This window comes from Lepidothrix coronata, unplaced genomic scaffold, assembly GCF_001604755.1.
Source record: "Lepidothrix coronata isolate B3197 unplaced genomic scaffold, Lepidothrix_coronata-1.0 Scaffold54, whole genome shotgun sequence".
NCBI classification, from domain to species: Eukaryota; Metazoa; Chordata; class Aves; order Passeriformes; family Pipridae; genus Lepidothrix; species Lepidothrix coronata.
In genome coordinates, this window is record NW_016690234.1 from 3,163,012 (window position 1) to 3,175,189 (window position 12,178).

The 12,178-nt window shown below is 38.1% G+C and overlaps 1 protein-coding gene across 1 annotated transcript in view; it reads right to left on the minus strand.

Annotated features, from left to right (window-relative positions):
• Window positions 1-7,868, minus strand: part of SIAH1 (siah E3 ubiquitin protein ligase 1) — a 67,729-nt gene extending 59,861 nt beyond the window's left edge. The window contains exon 1 of the mRNA XM_017816235.1: window positions 7,795-7,868. The gene's annotated coding sequence lies outside the window, so the exon portion shown is untranslated. The remainder of the gene's footprint in view (window positions 1-7,794) is intronic.
• Window positions 7,869-12,178: the final 4,310 nt, after the last annotated feature.

Sequence of the window (12,178 nt, forward strand, 5' to 3'; positions counted from 1 at the left end):
TTATCAGTGTGGGTGGCAGAAGAAGCTCTCACCTGGCCATTTACCCAGCATTAGATGGGTCTTAATAGCATGCTCTCTCCTAATTCTCCATCTGCAGCATTTAATCTCCCAGGATGCAAAAAGCTGAACCCTAGGACAATCATCCAAATTATCAGGTGAACTACAACTGCCTGTCATCTACATATCAGGCTATACAATCTACTGGCTGCTTGGCTTTAAACTCTATGAAAGTGCAACATAACTATATTTACCAACTACATAACAGCATGCAGACTAATTATGAACACAGCAGAATGTTAGTGGCTTCTGGAGAACCAGACACAGCAATTCCTTGAATAGCAAACATTAAGTATTTAAAAAGATATTACTTATTTACAATTAATTACATGTAATGAAGAAGCCAGAGTTAAAAAAAACAAGCCAGAAATTTGCTCGATATTCAATAAGAATAATTAAGTTGTTTTATCAAGGCATCATTTTGCCTCAGGATGTTTGTCAAATGGTAGTACTTATACACACAATAGCAATATACACCCTAAACCAACTTACAGCATATGGATCTGATGATTGTAAGTATTACATCCTTTTCTTCCCCATATTCATTAAGAATGTAACAGTATGCCCATGACTTTGCCAAGAAAATCTCTTGCATTTAGTGGTAAAGAATACACATATTGAATAAGGCCTAATAAATAGAATACCAGTTTCTCTATCAGGTTCAAACAGAATTCACCAAGAAGTTGTGGAGTTAGTTATTAGCAGTTTTTTCTTTCACTTGCAGTTTCAAATCTGCAAAATTCAAGCCCTCTCAGGCTTTCAGTGGTTTTCTTTATATTTCTTAACACAATCTATATAACAAGGCTAATGTGATAAAGAGAGTTCTGTTAAAACTAATATTTTTCATGATGAAAAGCATGGCATACCCTTTCCTATAAACCTGAAACATGAAGAACTGTAGCTATAACAGGTTAGGATTTGTTGACATCACCAGCCAAATAAGATTATTTCCAAGATATATTTGCCTTAAATTCTCTTTGTTTCAACCAACAGTAGCACATTCAGGCACATTTTTTTAACAAAGCAACTCATTATGTTATTAAACTTCCAGACCAGACTTTCAGCAGATGGAGTTAATTAACAAATGTAGAGCACTTAGACAGGCAAAGAATGTCTAAAAAAGTTAAAAGCAAAATGTTAATACATGGAACATTAAACAATTCCATACCATTTGCTAATTGTGTCACCGTTAAGCAGATCTTGTCTTCCCCAGACTTACCTTGATGACTAAACAAGCATATAATCTGTGAAATTTATACTCACTGTGCTAAAAACCCCCAATGACTTTCTGTTAGAAACCTTTTCATGGGCTATTTCCTGTTGATTTGTTCTGCTTAGGTATCTACCTCATTTTCATTGGCAGGATTTTCTGTTGCCAAAACTGGAATGTTGAGGCTTTCACACTGACATGTAGGTTTTCTGTGTGTGTGATCTTCCTGTTTTACATGTCCTGGCCATTCTGAAAATGCCACATCAAACTGAAATGCTGCAGAGGAAGATTATCTCCTTTCCACAAAATATCTGTTGTGTCTGCAACTGTGTCTACCAACTAACGTATGTACATAAAAACAACATGCAAAGATGACCCTACTAAAAACTACTGTGGTTTAATTGTTTCTGCAAAGAAACACGTCACATTTCTCAACCTAAGTTTTGCTCCACTAACAAATTCCTAAAAGAGCTACAGAAAACATTTCCAAAATCACATCCCAACTTGCAGCTCCTTATACTAAAATCATAATGAGAAAGCTCTTCCGTATTTTCAACTTTATTATAAGCATAGCTTAAAAAAATTTCAACTTGAATTGCAGCTTGGTTGGTGTGTCTAAATTGGGGGAAACCAATTTTAGGGGAAAATCAAGAGGCTTGAGGGGGAATCTCCCATGCAGAGGGACTTAGGACAGGCTAGTGGCTTTAGTCAGCAGAAACTTGTGAAATTCAACAAGGACAAGAGCAAGGTTCTCTATTTGGGACAGAACAACCCTGTGGAAGAACACAAACTGAGGACTGTCTGGCTGTGAGCAGCTGTGCTGAGAAGGAGCTGGGAATCCTGGATACCAGCAAGCCAAACACCAGCCCACAGTGTGCTCCAGCAGCCAGGATGGCCACCAGCATCCCGAGCTGTACTAACAGGAACAGGCCCCCAGATCCAAGGAAGTCATTGTTCTCCCTGTATTTGGCACTCATTAAGCCAGAGGAAAGAGCACTGATACAGCTGGAGAAGGAAAGTCTTTGTGAGGACTGGACAGCAGCTCCCCAGTGCCTACAAGGAGGTTCTCAAGCAGGCAGAGGCAGCCCCTCACAGTAATGTGGGGTGGAAGGATCACAGGTAAAAGACAGATTGAATCAAGAGAGGGTTGCATCGATTCAAGGAAAAAAATAATCTTTTGATCCTGGGTACAGCCAAGCAGTGGAATAAGTTGCATGGTCTCAGTTCCTGGAGGTTTTCAAGACCCAACAGGATAAAGCCCTGAGCAGCCTGATCTTGTAGTTGACCCTGCTTTCAGTAAGAGGCTGGACTAGGTGATCTCCTGAAGTCCTTAACTCAGATTAATCTAGGATTATATTGCTTTGTTAAGCAAAACTGAGCCCTATCTTGCATTAATTGTTAACCAAATGCAGCTGCAGAGACAATAAAAGAAAAGTTAAGATCTTTCATCAAACATGCTTAGACTTCACAAAAGCATTCACTACAGAGAATGTAAGGAACACAAGTACTGAGAAAGCCAAAGGAAATGAAAAAACACAATATTTAAAAACAAAAGAGGAATAAGCATACTAGACACTGGCTTTACTACTTTAAAAAGAGGAGCTGTATAGACATGATACTGTGATATTCATGGAAACAAGAATCTTCATATCAAAATTCTCATATCTATACATGAGTAATTCCATTTCTCCTATGCCCCTCCTCAAAAAGATATTCTGGAAAATTATCTTGGGGTCCAACACAAGCTTGGAGCCTTAGTTTTGCTTCAATAACAGCAAGATTTTTGCAGTTACTGCGTTTAGGGGAAGTCTTGAATCCTATTTTGCATATATACAGCTATAAAATCTCCCAACACAGAAGGATCTGTACAGCCACAATGTGTTTTATTCACTTAGATACACGAATATTCAAGGACTCCACACAAGTATTTGAAGTTAAGCAGATCTAAGTTACTGCAGATGGAAAAAAAAAAAGCTGAGTAATTTTTTTGTGCTTAGAACTTTACAGGCATTGAACAACGATGGCTCCTTAGATGGCTTCCTTGATTCCACAAATGAAATTCTTTTCTTTATTTTCTAATTCAAAACCTTATATTTGACACCGAGTAGGCAAACATTGGGCCAAATAGAACTAATAGCAAATATCATCAGCCTCTTCAATAATACATTTAGTGAAAAAAGTTCAGTCCTGGAGATTATTTTTTCCTAAAACTTTAAAAAAACCAAACAAGCTGACCTCTTAGGTCAGCTGAATAACATGTGTGGGACTGGAAAGAAGATCTATGGTGATCAAGTAAAATTTTAGAGTATTTAATAGACATTGTGAATTAAATGCACAAGGCTATAAGCTTCCCAAATAGAAATTTCACTAGCATATGGATTATTTCCAAAGACTGTCTTTGTGCCAAGGTTTTTCTTTAATTTCTGAGCTATTTTTTGATGGGAAACAGTTCCAGTAAATAGATTACAATGGGAGCTGAGCATCCTCACTCAAATAAGAAAATCTTACACTGACTCCCCAGGTACACATGCAGACTTGTCCAGTGAATTCTCCAGTCTACCCTGTTGATAAACCAGCTGGAAGATTCTGGAGCACTACAATGAATGCCTTCTTCCAGACCATATGCTCCTTGCAAGACCATATGCCCTTTATGACAGCCCCAGATTAACCCAGTTTGTGTGAACTCAAAACCCACACATGGCACCTTTGTAGGCAATAGGAATAACTAATACAGTCCCCTTCTCTCCCTCTCAAAAAAATCACCCAAGAAAACAAAAACCTCCCCAAAAAAATCCCAAACCTACCCCCTCAAAAACACACCTCCCACCAAAAAGCAAGACACCCCCATCCAAAAGAGAAACCTCACAAAAAATATTTTGTTTTCTTTTTTTAAAGTATTAGATTTTCATTTCAAAGAGAAAGGAAGAGATTTACCTTTTTTTTGGTCCATTTGAAGTAGAGTCAAGGGTGGATTTGCTAGAAGGATTTGCTTTATTAAACTAGTTAAATTAGTTAAAACATAAACCCCCAAATTAGGGAACTTACAAATGAAACCCAAACTATAGATGTTACGATGCCTCTAGAATTTAGAAGGACATGTCTGCAAGTCTTCTTTTCTTCAAATCCACAACCAATTTTGTTTCACGAATTAAATAAGTGGTATGTTCAATATTCCATTTGCAAGTGCATTCATTGGGCCTTGCAACTTAATTAAATGCCTCACTAACTTCACACATCCCAGCATTTCTGCATGATTGCTTCATATTAAACAATTCACAAGAAACAGAAAATATCACAAAACGCTTCTGTAATCAGATATGGCATTGTACTATAAATTATTCTTGTGTTATAGAAACTGTGCTAATAAATGCAGAGGCAGCTGGTGGAGAAGCCTTTATGGTTAAATGGACCATCATCTCTTTATCACTGGTTAAGCAGAGGGGAATTCCTAAGGAGACAAACACTTGTAAGAAGCTTACCTCCCAACTGCCAGGCTGGGCAGATTAAGAGCATTGTCAGTCACACCAAATCACCATGACCACTCCTTCACTTTTATGCAAACACTGTTGCTTGCTAGTTTTGTATTTTAAATTCACAACAGCTTATTCTAGTGGAAGGGGTCCCTGCCCATGGCACGGGGCTTGGAACTAGATGATCTTTAAGGTCCCTTCCAATCTGTACCATTCTATGATATATTAAAAAAAAAAAAAAGCCACTCGTGTACCAAAGTTTCAAGTAAACAATTTTATGCTTACTTATGTAAGTGAGCAGGAGTTGCAGGAGTTATGGTTGAGGATGAGCTACGGGCCTGGAAACCACCAGCAAAACAAAAGCTTCAGAGGCAGAGAGGGAGCTCGTCAAGAAGCTCTTTCAGGCCAAGAAGGCTCCGATTTCATATTAATCTAAGATCAAAGCATCAATACATTTAATGTGCCAAAGACATTCACAATGGCTTTGTGGCATATATCATACTGGAAATGCTCTTTATCATTCTGTGCCAGATTTAGACAAAACCAGACACTTTGATGCATTTGAAATCATTTCAACATCAGGCTCTGCATCAAGATACTGAACTCACTGCCTTTACTGCCAGCAGGTGACAACTACTAGTCCTTTGTATCTCAGGACTTTCTTATGGGCTCATTTGTTAAAGCACCAAACATGTGATGAACCTTCTAATCACAATCTCTGCCTGCACCAACAATTGTAATGAAACCAGTGCAGCATTCCCCACATACCTCGACATCCAGACCTCGCTCCCGTGCAGCTGCTGCAGGACAACCTGCCTCACCTCTGCGCCTCCAGCTTTGAGTGTGTACCCTGAGACCCCCTCCAGCTTCATGAAAGCAAGTTTAATGATGATCAGAACTGGAACTGCATCCAGTAAGCTTAGCAAGTCCACAGTTTTATTACTGTGAAACTAGTCTTGTTTTTCCCCTGTCTGAGAGTACAAACTGTAGCCACATTTGGGGCAGTTTACATGGAAATGCTGCACAGCCACATGGCTGCAGTTGTGCATTCCTGTGGCATCTGACACACTGCTCCAGATGGTGCTAATGGCATGGGACCTAAAACACATTTACCTCCCACTGTAAATCTACGTCTGATTTGCTTTTCTGAGGTAGTCACATTTTGGTGATACTATATGAAGATAAAATATGGGCTTTCCAAAAATGTAAGTGCTTAGGTGCTAAAGCCACATTTTCTAAATTACCTAAAGAACTGTGGTCTTTGAGAAGTATTTATGTACCCATGCACTTCTGAAAATGCCACAGAGCTCCTTCCTGTATCTTTAGACCCCTAAGTGCCCTGTAAAGCTCCGAGAACCTTCTGGAACAAATCTTGCCCTGTTAAGGAAAAAATTAAAAAAAAAATAAAAAGGAGTACTGCTCGTATATCTTCACATTGCCTACAAAATTATTCCAGATTTAAAACCAAAACCCATGACTGATGAATAGCATCCCTACTGAAAAGCAGAAAAGGCTAAGAAAATAGAGCTCAGATAGTTTGATTTCCTCAAATGCACATAACATACCTTCTTAAAAATTATTAAACAGGTTTACTATATTAAATGTCAAATCAACAGAAAGAGAGCATGTATAGTGCATTACTATCACTTAGAAAATGTCTATATATTAACAGGCAACAACTGTATGTATAAATATTTATGTTACATATGCTGATGCAAATATTATATTTACCATTTTTTGGGCAAAATTTTGGAAATATTGTGAAAGTAACAGCTCCAACAGTACAAACTGTACTTTCTGCACAAGATTTTTTTTCCTATCCTTCTCTTTATTACCATTTCAAACTACAGGTTTTCCAAATTGCCTAAGCAGACCTCTTTTGGCCAAACCATAGACTCTTTTGCACTTTAAATTTTTTTACCCATCAGTGTAAGTAAACAGTTTGTACTTCTTCATAATAATTCTCTAGAGTTTACAGGTGAAGAATCCTCTGTATATCTCAGGAATTATTTTTAGCCTGAAAGTATTTTGTTCCACAGCACCTTTAAATGGATTTTTACCTACAAAAAGCTTTTGTAAATAGTTTAGCAGTAACTCATCCTTACAATTCACAGCACCACATTTTTTTGACAAGCGAACAGTTTGAGGACTCCTTGATGATAGTCTGCTTCAATCCTTGGGAAAAACATGCACAGGCAAAAGTTCATTCAAGTAAGTGCACTAATTTTATATCAGGGTTGATACATTATATGTAGCTTGGAGAGAAATATTACATCTAACTAGCTCAAATGGCATAGAGGCACCTGAGGATACCATTGAGAATCATAGCAAGATTTTTAGTAGCTATTTTTACTTTTAAATTAATTCTACTCTGAATCAGAGTTGTCATGGGAAATGAACCCCACGTAATGGAATAACGGGTCCAACCTGCTAGCTTATTTATAAATACACCATAAATAGCTACAGTTTTTTTCACTAAAACATTATGATATACCTCACTATTTAACATGCAGCAAGATGACTATGGCTAACGTGAAAATGGTCTTGCATAGGCATACAAAAGTATCACTTACAAGCTGCTCTTACAAATTAAGAGTTAGTCATATGTTTTTCAAGCTCAAAATTCTGACTTTGCATTACTGGTTTAATTTCTTCCCCATGCCCCAGTCACTCATCAACCAATCCACTAGAATCAAATACAAAACATCACAGGCTTACACTAAAGCAATAACTTCCATAGATTACTAAACCGAAAAATTGATTAAAAACAACAATCAAAACTACAAGATAAATAGAAAATTAGAGGGGGAAGCCCTCCCCTCCCCCTTCCCCAAACCTTATATGGCAAAACAGCCATTAAACTCTATATATGCCTGCATTACTCTCCTTGTTCTTCAAATTCCCCATTCAGAATGCAGTCTCTTCATATCATGGTCTATCTTTTACTCTGAATTTGCAGATCACAGGGTGTAGCAGAACCTGAATTCAGGTGGGTCTGTGAGGTGTTTCCATCATATCAGTTACCAACCAATTGAGTTCACCTGTGAGCTACATTACCTTGCCAGTGCAGAGCCTTGCTTTGGGAGTCAAGGGGCAGTGGGGTATCACAGGTATCTTCAATACAATGCTTGCAGAAAGCTTCAGGGAACAACCTGGTTGAAAGAGAACACAGAGAAGGTTGCAGCCCATCACAGTGTGCACCCTGTTTTCTCCCACAGCTCTGTTAAGAGCTGGTGAAATCCCCCCTGCTCTTTTTACCATCAGGAATGTCTTGGAAGCAGCTTTACCTTTTGGAAGTGGATGGACTGCAAATGTTGCCCTGATGAGCTGCATAATGATAGGTCCTGGTATAGACCTTCACATGCTCTAAAGCCAATGGGTACATCACATAAGAACAACACAGTATGTATATATGTATATGTATATATATATATCTATCTATATATATATGCCTTTTTTCTTCTGAGATACAATAGAAAATGTGCCCCTATTTCCAAGGCTGCTCAGACCATCAAGTGTCAAATCAATTGTAGAACAGACAATTCTCAGAAAGGCCATTAACTCAGATCAAATCTTAGAAAGTGTAAAATTTTAACCCTGTTGAACTTGTGTTGTACAGCAAGATACGATTTAATACCCAGCCCTTTCCACAGTCTGTACAGAGTCTAACTCTGCTCTTCTCCTCCCACCTATGGGCCTATGGACAGACAGTCACAATTTAAGGCAGACTCCCATTGCATCCTTTTTACTCTGCACCACTCACCATTAGTGCATTATGAGACAAACAAAAGGCAAGCAAGAGCCCATTGGTGAGGAAAGAAATGAAGGGTTATAACATTTTCACAGGAACATTACAAACTTATTTAAGCTGCTTTATTATTTGTATATAATTAAATATCATATTAAAAGAAATCATAACCTCCCCTCCCAAATAGCTCCTCAAGCAGCAATTACATTCACCTCCTACCAGAAACATTTGAATAATGCCCCTGAAAGGCCCTGAGACTAAACCCACCAGATGGGATAGATGAGATATCCTGGGCTTTTGCATGAATTATTTCAATCCATCATCATTTGGAAGACTCATAGCTGCTGTAATACTGGAAAGCTTAATTTGATTTCCATTTACAAAGTAGGGCTTTGATGGATGCTATAAAACAAAGGATAACAATCTAGCTACTATATCTGTATCTTCTCTGCATTTTTGTTGACAGCGGAGAACTGAGGGCTCAGGCTCATGACCTACAACAGTTTAAACCAGTATGCCAGCTGTGACAACTGGGAAAGCAACACACAGAATCCTGCAGGAGCAAGGGCAGCTGAAGTGAATCTCCTGCAAACACCATGGTAACATTTTAGGCCACTACAACACCTGCTGCTTATGACTCAGAGCTCTCAATAATTAGTCAAAATTAATGTATTGAATGGTTTTAAACAAAAATAATCATGTGCACACACTGAATTGATAGAGACTCTGCACATTAATTTCAAGATCATGCTTTCATTGTCTTAAACTGTTTCATTTCTAGTGCTATTTCCTTATTAATTTACTCAAAAGTCTGTTTCTGGCTCAAATCTGGAAGGGAAAGAAGTCTGAACATTGTGAAGCTGTGTGTTGATGTTACATGTTTCACAAGTTACAATCAGCCCAGGAAATTTCTCTTTAGATTAGGTGCTAACAGCTGATAGACACACATGCCAAGAGAATAAAAATTTGGATAAAAGTTAAAATATGACAAATTCTATTTTCCTAATGAAAAGAATCCTTGAGCAGCTACAAGTGCAATAGAAAACATTAATTTGTTCCCAGTGAATGTCAAATATTATTATTTTCATGCCTCTTGACTGTAGAATGTCAAGAATGTCCTTATCCATATTCTTGGTGTCCTGCCAGTAGGAGATCTGGCAAAGCACTCTGATGTGCCTCTTTTAATTCAAGGCCCTCTGCTGCAAAGATCTCCTACACAAAGTATTTATAAATCACAATATATCTTCTCCTCCTTGCAGAAAATATTGCCAGACCTTCATGCTCTGCCTTTTAGATATTCCCAGTTTCCTTCTGTCTTTGCAAAACACAGTTGAGTTGGGTACAGTGGATTCGGGGTGCAGTAATGCTCCTCACCTACCGGAGTCACACTCCCACTGGTTTCAGCATCACTCAGTCCTGTGTGCTCCCAAGTCCTTGTCCCAGTGAAAGGGCTGGTCCCTTCCTGCCTCTGTTTTTGGATTCTGCTTTACCCCTAACCAAGTTTTAGGCAGCCAGCTCTGCTCTCATGCTGTTATGTGAGTCTCTGTGATGTCTTCTCTGATTTCTGATGTAATGCCCCTGAATTTCTGAATTTATCTTATTTATTTTTTAAAAATATAATTTCTATTGTGCTGATACCATAACTTTTGAAAACCAGAATTGTTCCAACAGCAGACTTCTGGCTGCAATTTTGAATTCAAAGAACTCGTATCAAAAGTTAATATATTACTACCAATGTCATTTGCATATCAAACTTAAACTATTAGAAAACAAAAGAGCAGTACCTGAGCCAGGAAGCAAATGAAACCTACCACAGCTGTGAGGACATCAGTAAAACACTAAAAAGACAAAATAAGACCTACAAGTGAAGTTCTGCACTGAGACAGGGTCACTGTGCACGCACTGATGTGTTCAGACATCAACCCCAACATTCTCTATCGCCATCGGAAGCCGAGCTGTGTTTTAAGGCAGGAGTGAACCCGTGGCACCCTCTACTGTCACAGGAATGTCAGCGCTGGTATTTCTTTCCAGAAATACTTAAAAATCTTTTGTGACCACCAAAACAATTACACAAAATTAAAGAACTGAAACGCTCAGTCTGGATTAACCTTTAACAGTCTTTGTAAGAAGGGCATGTGCCTGTATTTCTATATAAAGCACATGCAAGGCAGCATTTTATTTTTTTACCAATGGTAAAAAAAGCCAAGTTTTATCTTAAAATTGACAATACTAAGATTACTAACAATACTTTGCATACTGCATGCTCATTCAACAGCTAGGAAAAAATTATACATTACTTTGGATTTGAATCACAATTATTCCTGCATTTAGTGACAAATGATGAGAAAGTAAAAGTTAATTGGTATATTTCAGCAGAACTCTGATGTCTTTGGACTGTAGTTTCCAGGGGTTTTTATTAAAAATATGTAATATTGTAGTTTGCTTATGTACACCCAAAGTATAATTTCTGAAACAGCTAAAAATACTCCAGAGGAGACTGAAAAGGAGACCCAATGCATTCAAAACTAGTATCTTCTTAAAAGTGTTTCATTTGAACGTGCCATTTAAAATTATCTAATGCAATCTGACAGAATTTAGCTATCCATAAGGCAGACAGCAAGACTTGGTTTGTCATACACAGCTGCAGAGTTTCAGTAGTACAATGGAACCACATTCTAAACATGAATGCACACACAGACAGGTGAGAAACGTACAAATCTAAAATCCATCTGTTTTTTAAAATTCATCAATTGTCTATCCCATCTACTTGAGCTCTGCACTATTTCCACTTCATGCAGTTAAATACCAACGTATATGTACAAAACTGAGCACCCACAGTAGCTGTCAGGGGCACTAAGAGTACTTTAAACACGGTGAGTTGCACTGTTTTAAGGCACTTGGGTTTCTATTCTGTGATAAAAATGAGAAACTGAACACATCAGACACACCTACTTATATAACCAGACACCAAATACCAGAATACCCTATGATAGCTTTACTTCTCACAGCAGATTAGCTTTGAATCTGCAAAGTCATTATTATTCAAAACTGTATTTATGAAAATAAGAGGCCCTGTACATGAATTATAGCAGAGCTACAAGCTTCCCAATAAAACAGAGCCATCCGGGACATAAATCAGGCCCAGATCTAAAAATAGCACTGGTTGCAGCTACACAAAATTTTAGCAAGAAAGGCATTCATATCAAATAGAGCCTGCAAGCTTGCAAAACAGAAGGAAACTCTGCCAGTATTAGAAAGACGCTGTATGAGTCACTGTTTGTCATGGAACTTTCACAGGCACTTTCTCTGCTGTTGCAAAAGGCAGTTCAGAAATGCTCTTCCAAAACACAAGCTCTCCCAATATGGCACTGAAACAGAAAGGAAAAACAGCAGCACTGGCACTGAATACTGGGACTCGTTGGAGCTTCGCTTGTTTACAACTGGAATTAAATTATTTAAATTACATTCTCTTAAAACTTAAGAGAAAAAGCTCCTTGCAACAGAAAACTGTTGTATTTGTCACGGAAATCTTTACTCAGCCTCACACCAGGAATTAGAACAAAGTCTCAGGACTTTACCCCTTTAAAGGGAGGGAGAGGGAAATGCCACATCACTCACACAGAAGGAAAGGTTCCTGTTATTTTCCACTCAAAATACTGCTTCTAGTTCAGTTGTTTCAGCAACCAATGGTTG